Source organism: Carassius auratus, chromosome 36 (assembly GCF_003368295.1).
Source record: "Carassius auratus strain Wakin chromosome 36, ASM336829v1, whole genome shotgun sequence".
Classification (NCBI taxonomy): Eukaryota; Metazoa; Chordata; class Actinopteri; order Cypriniformes; family Cyprinidae; genus Carassius; species Carassius auratus.
Genome location: NC_039278.1, coordinates 8,197,765 through 8,205,872, shown reverse-complemented (window position 1 = coordinate 8,205,872; position 8,108 = coordinate 8,197,765).

Here is an 8,108-nt window from a genome sequence, read left to right as displayed (position 1 = left end):
TATTTTACAGTCTGAGTATTTCACAATCTGCTCAGTTACTGGGATTTTCACGCACAACCATTTCTAGGGTTTACAGAGAATGGTGTGAAAAGGAAAAAAAAACTCCCAGTATGCGGCAGTCCTGTGGGCGAAAATGGCTTGTTGATGCTAGAGGTCAGAGGAGAATGGGCCGACTGATTCAAGCTGATAGAAGAGCAACTTTGACTGAAATAATCACTCGTTGCAACCGAGGTATGCAGCAAAGCATTTGTGAAGCCACAACACGCACAACCTTGAGGCAGATGAGCTACAACAGCAGAAGAACCCACTGAGTACAACTCATCTCCACTACAAATAGGAAAAAGAGGCTACAATTTGCTAGAGCTCACCAAAATTGGACAGTTGAAGACTGGAAAAATGTTGCCTGGTCTGATGAGTCTCGGTTTCTGTTGAGACATTCAGATGGTAAAGTCAGAATTTGGCGTAAACAGAATGAGAACATGGATCCATCATGCCTTGTTACCACTGCGCAGGTTGGTGGTGGTGGTGTAATGGTGTGGGTGATGAAACTCTGTTTCAAGGGATAAGGGGAAGGGGTAGGCGGAGGGGTAGGGGAAGGGGAAGGGCTATAAAATATAATTGGGATTGGGCATAAGTATGGTGTTCCTAATAATCCTGTAGGTGAGTGTATATACTGTGCTTTAGATCTTATTAAAACAAAACTGGAGTTGCATTATCAAGTAATATGCATTAGTGGTGTTTTGTTTCTGAATAAATCTGTTAGGTGAATAATTCAATGACTCACACACAAACACAGTGTAAAGATGTAACTTGCATAAAGACTCACCGAAAAATCTTTAGCTCTAAAGATTGGCCACGTTGTACTAAATTCTTCTATTGTTTGCGATTTTAACTGAGGGGGAATGCATCTAACTATCAAAACATTTCTAATTAGCATGCAAACACAGTTAGCATTTTCTAGCTTGTTGCTGAAAATCTTTCATTCCGAAGGGCCCTTTGAAGTGGTCAGTTTTGAGTACTTGGGTTTGGAGTGAAGTGCCCGTTGGAATTTAACCCGTTTGGAAACTGCGATAATTGCTATTTCAAACTCACTTTTATCCAGAAAACATTTGAAGTAAAGCAACATGGCCACCCCTCTGAATCTCCCTGCTGTCTCAATTAGCAGCTGCTAATCTGAAGCATGCTGCAACGTTTCACGTCTCTCTCTTTCTGTGTGTGTGTGTGTTTCAGGCTGTCTTCTCTCATTAATTACATGAGCTGGGTGCTAAGGGAAAGTCCACGGACTGAAAGTAAGTGCATTTACTGCATCGCTTTGACAATGAAATCAGCCAGGTTCAGTGATTTTTCATCTCTCTCATACTGCTTTTTTATTTTTCGTCCTGCAGCACCTCACATCCCAGCTGCACACAGGATTCTTATTAATTCTTATTTGGTGGACTTGCGAGCAAGTTGATTACAGATAAAACAACTAGGAGAACTGGTAGCACACTCTAGAAAAATGGTTTGTTAGAGGCTAGGGGGAGTAAATGAGCCCAGCAGATGTTTCTGGTTGTTGACAGTGGTTGTTGCACACTTTGCTCATTTAGACTCTAGGCACGCTAGCTCTTCAGAGAGAAACATACTGATCCCATCAGACTCCAGAGATAAGGTAACATGACAATATGATGCTTCTTTCTGTTGTTCTGTTGTCTTGTGTTTAAGTATAAAAGCATTGTCAGCATTCCAATTTCTTTTTTTTTCTTCTTTTTTTTTTTAGCAGTATGGGCATGCTTAAATAAAAGTAGGGTAAATAAAAAAATCCAACAAATTTTTAAAGAATTTAATTTGTTTGCTGTGCAAAACTTTCTGGCAGTTGCTTCTTCAATTTCTGGCAGTCGAAATGGACAGATTACTTCAAAAATAATTTCAATTCTCAGACCATGATTCAATTTAGTCAGAGGATATGAAACATGTTTGATATTTTAAACTGAATTTAGAAGAAACCTGCTCAATACATTTGATTGTCCCTTGGCAGCAAATGCTAAAACAATTTTAACATGGTTTAATGTACTAAATAAATGACCAGGGCTGTTTTACTTAATTTTAGCTGAGTGGCTAAATAGGAATGCATGCTCAGTTAAGCTTTTTATGGAAATGTCTGTGCAAATGTATGTTTTTGTTTTATACATCCAACCATTTATTGTAGTGGGGCAAGTTCTAATTTTAGCAAAATGTTATCTCCCAATTAGTCTAGATCATATAAGGATAGTGGACATATTGTGTTTTGAGCAGAGAGGTTGTTTTATTTATGCTTTTATACAATATTTATTTGCACATTTTGCTCACAGCTTCTAAGGAGGCATTTACACAACAGTGCGTTATGGGTTTTGCAGTGCAAGTTTTTGGAAACAATAACAATTTTCTCTCCATTTAAACTATCAAAACAAATTTGTGAAAACTGTGACATCATTTGCATGCATATTACATGGTCAATCTATAAGCGCAGCTGCTTATTGTGTTTTTATTTACAAAGTAAGATCTCCAACTACTGCCCTGGCATGCATAATACATTATTTAGTCGTTTCTGCAGATCCGTGTTAACGACGATCGTTTTGAAAGCATTGTTGTCTGAACACAAAACATTTCAAAAATGCAAAGGGAAAACTTTTCTGTTTTGTATTCTGTCATATAAATTTACCCTCCATATCATCATGCTGGACACCATTTCCTTTTAAAACTCCAGTGTGATTCTCCATGTGACCACTTAGTTCCGTTATCACAGTGTACTTTGTTGACACATTTAGAGAGAGAGTGAAGCACATAGACACACAGTGTTTATGTAAATAGTTAATAGTTATGATGCACAAGCAGTGTGGAATGACATAAATGCTTTAAAATGCTGAAATATTATTGGGGTTGTTTAAATCCTAACCCCTGAGTAAGTACAGTATCTGCAATATAACAAGCACCACTAATAATATTGGTACTTATTAAACTCAGCATAATTATTATTATTATTATTATTTCTTTTATTATTATTATTATTATTCAACTTGTCTTTGTGACATTTTAAATGAGGTGTTTAGCAGAGCTGTGAACGCATGTCAAAACAAATCGGCTAATAAGAAAATAAATCAATAAATCAAATAAACACCCTCTGATCTAGCGCTGTACCGGTCTGACCACCCCTGTGCTTTTCAGTTTGTAGGAATTATTTTAATTTGCTTCTTTGCACCGTGACGGTAAGGCCTTGATAACAGGATTTAATGCTAGAGACTGTAGAATCAGAGCTAAACAGAAATATTCACAGAAAGAGAAACTAGTGCATGAGATAACACAAATTTACAAAATAGCTCATAGGCTTACACTGCAGCAGGGACCCGAGTCATTTCTGAAGACTGGTAAAGGATTTTATTTATAATATTTGTAATAAGCTTATAGTAGTTTCACACATACACTCACACACACACACACACACACGTAAAGCTTGTAGGTTTTTGGTTTGTAATCAGACTATACTGATCGTGTCTATGACATCTAGATGTTTATGTTTTGCATTCAGCTAGTGAAGACAGGATAGCTCAATAGAGACATCTTTTTATCTAAAAACATTCTATTCAGACTGAAACTCACATTCACACATTTCTGTGGTGCTGGAGATTCTATGCCACAGGCAATACTGACCCTGACCGTAATGATACTCTTAGATTCGTAACAGTAAATTTCAACTGGTTTATCACCCAACTGTATGCATCTGCAAGACACCTACATGGTAATGTGTACAAGAATGTTTGATGTAAGACATATTGAAATTGTCTTACAGGTAAGAAATGATGGAAATACTCTTGACACATTCTTAGTGAGATTTACCAAATATCTGGTTTAAATCACTCAAGACAGATGGTAATACTAGGTGTAAATAGGGCTTTAGATTTTTCCTTCAACTCACCATTTAAATGTGCAGAATCCTCAATCAAGTCCATTCACAAATACAAGAGGGCATCAGGAGCGCCTGCTAGAACACAATATCGACTCCACTTCAGCTTCATGAAGCAAAAAAGCTTTGCTCACAAAAAAGGATTAAAACAGCCCTGGGCTATTTAGTGGCCAATTTTACATAATGCCACACTTTTTTCCCTTTTATTGTTCCCTTTTCTTTTTTGTTGCCCAATTTCTTTTTCCCTCTTTAATTTCCCACCTAATGGGAAAGTTCTGGCTGCTGTTACAGCCATTTTCCTCTTTTTATGGACCAAGCTTTGAGTTTTAAAACCTTGACACTTTTAGGGAAAGTAATTTAACTCCCACTTGTGATTATTTAAGAAAATCAAAAGATCTTCACTTCTTTTATTGCTCATTATTCATCCCTGATTTTTAAAAACATTTAGGCTGCTTCATAGAAAGACGAGTCATTATGTCAAACTGTTGGATGGCGCTAGATGGAATATTAAAATGTCACTTTTTCATGAAAGGAGATTATGTTCCATTTCCTTGCTTCATTTTTAACAATAACGCTAAACTGTGTATTATGTCTTTACCTACAGCTGCAGACGTGGCTGATATCGCAGCTTAGGTCCTCACTGAAAAATAGTTCCTCAGGCTTGTCTAAATGACTTTTTGTCACTTGGAATAATTTAGCAGCTCAGCTCAGCTCAGCTGCAGAGTAAATGAGGTCAATACTAGATTTAAACCCATTCGGTATATCTGACAGGAACGCATGCTTGGAATAAACATCGCTAATGGGCAAGAAGTTACTGCCCTACGACCCATCTGAAGATAACAGGCTGACTGTCAGTGAATGTAGTACACATAATTATGAGTGTAGCTGAACTGTGTGACTCTAATTACTATCAGGTAGATGGCCTTCTTGATCCGTAAATTTGCTGTCAGCACGAGAGGAAGCCTTAACTACGACTGTGATGCAAATGAAAGTATCATCGGCTGTTGTTTTCACTTTCTAAAATGATGACTTTTTCACTAAATGGAACATAATTTAATGGAAAATAACTCTATTAAGAATTTGAGTATTGTGCAATGTGTTAGTTTATCTTATTTTTCTGTCTGTACTCTAAGTAAAAGCAGTGTGTGTGTGTGTGTGTGTGTGTGCGTTTTGAAAGGAAAACCTTGAAGCGAGGAGAGCTGTTGGCACTGAGGCTGATCTGATGCACATTTTAGCATTCCTGTAAGTACTTGTTGCTTGCATAGGTCATTGTTTGTGTGTGTGTGTGTGTGTGTGTGTGTGAGATCTCAGGCCAGAAACGACTCAACACAAATATACAAACCCAGACATGGATTTTTTTATGCCTTTGATTTCTCCATTCTTGTGCTGCTATAGCGACATTCACCCAAAAATGATCATCATATCATCATTTACACACACACACACACACACACACCAACATATAAATATATATATATATATATATATATATATATATATATATATATATATATATATATATATATATATATATATACTGTATATATATATATATATATATATATATATATATGCGTGGCGCATTTATCTGGGGTTCTTCGGTCATTTATGACCCGAAATTTTTTTTTTTAAAAATGTTACAAATCGTAGCTTCATCGGAATGGTCCGAAACTTGGTGACTTTTTTGGTACTTGGTATATGAACACCCCAAAAAATTGGGGACAGGATTTTAAAAGTCTAAGTGGTCGTAAAAAAAATAGTCACACTCAGGGTCTTCGGGTCAAAAATGACCCGACATAGGAAATGAATGGGAAATTTGCAAAAATATGAAAATACTGAGTTTTTTTGTGTGTACAATCTACAAATCAGCCACGATGCAGAAAAAAAGCATACAACAGTGAAGGGGTGAATCTCTAAAACATCAAGAGTGCAAAACAGACAAAAAAATTCACACACACACACACACACACACACTTATACACACAAAAACACACACAAATGAAAGTATCATTGCAAAAGCTAATTTTGGGAAATGTGTGAAATAAAAGAAATTATTCATCAATGTAAGAAATAAAGTGCACAGCAATAAAAGCATGAGGCTGTAAGCCATCAAGGTTGCAAAATAGACACACTCACTCACACACACACACACACACACACACACACATAGGGAAATATGAGACTGGTGAAACTGTAACAGAGATATGTGAGAATATGTGAAATAAAATCAATGAATCAAATAAAGGGGAGACATTGGATCCAAAATGCAAAAGTCACACACCATGTCTCTCTCTTGAACACACACACACACACACAAACACACACACACAAGCACGTGTGCACGCACGCATGCACACACGCACAAACAGAGTAAGGTCAAAGGATGGAATTCTTCCCTAGTAACCTCCAGGCCTATTCGAGCGACCCAGGCCCAGCGTGACACTTTTTTTATTTTTCTATTTTCCATTTACATGTACTGTTTGAAAATGATTATACGTTTGCTGTTATTTTTGTTTTTTGTTCATAATTGCTGTTGGCAATTTTGAAGAGTTACTGTTCATTGAATTGCAAAAAATAATTTTAATGGAAATGTTTATAATAAAAGGTAAATAAAAATATGTTATGATTTAAATAATGTAATTTTTTTTATTAAGTTAGAATTAAAACAATGGGTAACAAAATGCTTTCCATTTGTTCTCTTTCTAGTGCAATGTTCAGGTTTGACTGTATTATAAAGTAAAACTGGCACTTGAAATTACCATTTAAATCAACCAAACAAACAAAAAAAAAAAAAACTTGACAAAAATAGTCTTTGAGAATCTGTGATTATATATTAAAATCCACAACCTGAAATAAATAGGCAAATATGTGCAAAAATCACTAGAATTCACAAGCCTTTCTACAGAGAGCTGTACATTCTCTCTAGTGGTAAAAATGTGCTATTGCATGATAAAAATGCTTAATTTGTCCACCAGATGGCACCAATCTAATTTCAAAAATTGTTTTCTATAGGCCTTGGCTGTACTTTAAAATAAAATACAGCATTAATAAAAATAAAAATAAAAATACATATATATATAAATTTTCTATTATATTCAATGGGAAAAAATGGATCATAATTATTGCATAAAAATTCATTATTCATTATTATTATCATAAAATTCTCTCAAAACACAAAAAAAGAAAGAAAAAATATTATTGAACAAAAATACATTTGATTGATTTTACTGAAAAAAAGTATACCTGAATCCCGGCCTCTGGGTCATTTTTGACCCGAAGGTCTTGAGTGTGACTCATAAATGAAGAACCCCAGAGGGTTAATGCACGAGACAAAGCCAACACATATGTTGTCACTCCCCACGACTAGTTTAAAATGTTTCCATACCTCCGATTTTCCTGTTTTTTTTTTTCTTTGCTTCTTCAAGCTCCATGTTGCACTTAATCTACTGAATAGTAGGCTACAGCGCGCACAGCACGCATGCGAGACTGCGAGTGGACCAGACGCTGCGCATGACATGTGCTTTATCAAGAGAAATATCGCCCGGCCCGGGGGCCGGGTCGAGCCCGAGCTCGGGCTCGGGCAGAGAATCTAAGCTCTACTTCTGGATAAGACGCGGGAAACCTAAGTGATCTGCAACCGGCGGTGGTAGATACTATCACTCAGGCTAGAGCCCCCTCCATGAGGCAAGCCAATGCTTTGAAGTGGACTCTGTTCACGATTTGGTGTCCTTCTCACTGAGAAGACCCCCCGAGATGCTCAGTCAGAGTTGTGCTTCCTTTCCTGCAAGGAAGGTTCGAGTGTAGGCTGTCACCCTCCACCTTGAAATTGTTTGTGGCTGTCATTGCAGCCCATCATGATGCTGTGGACTGCCGGTCCCTGGGGAGGCATGACTTGATTGTTAGGTTCCTGAGGGGTGTCAGAAGGTTAAATCCTCCTAGGATACCCCTGAAACCCTCCTAGGACCTCTCTATTGTTCTGGCTGGACTTCAGAGGGGTCCCTTTGGGCCGGCTGGATTCAGTCGAGCTCAAGTTCCTGTCTCTCAAGACAGCGTTCCTGATCACGCTCACTTCCATCAAGAGGGTCGGGGACCTCCAAGCATTTTTGGTAAGTGAATAGTGCCTTGTTTGGGCCGGCCTACTCTCACATGTACTTGAGACCCCGTCCTGGATATATGTCAAAGGTTCCCACCA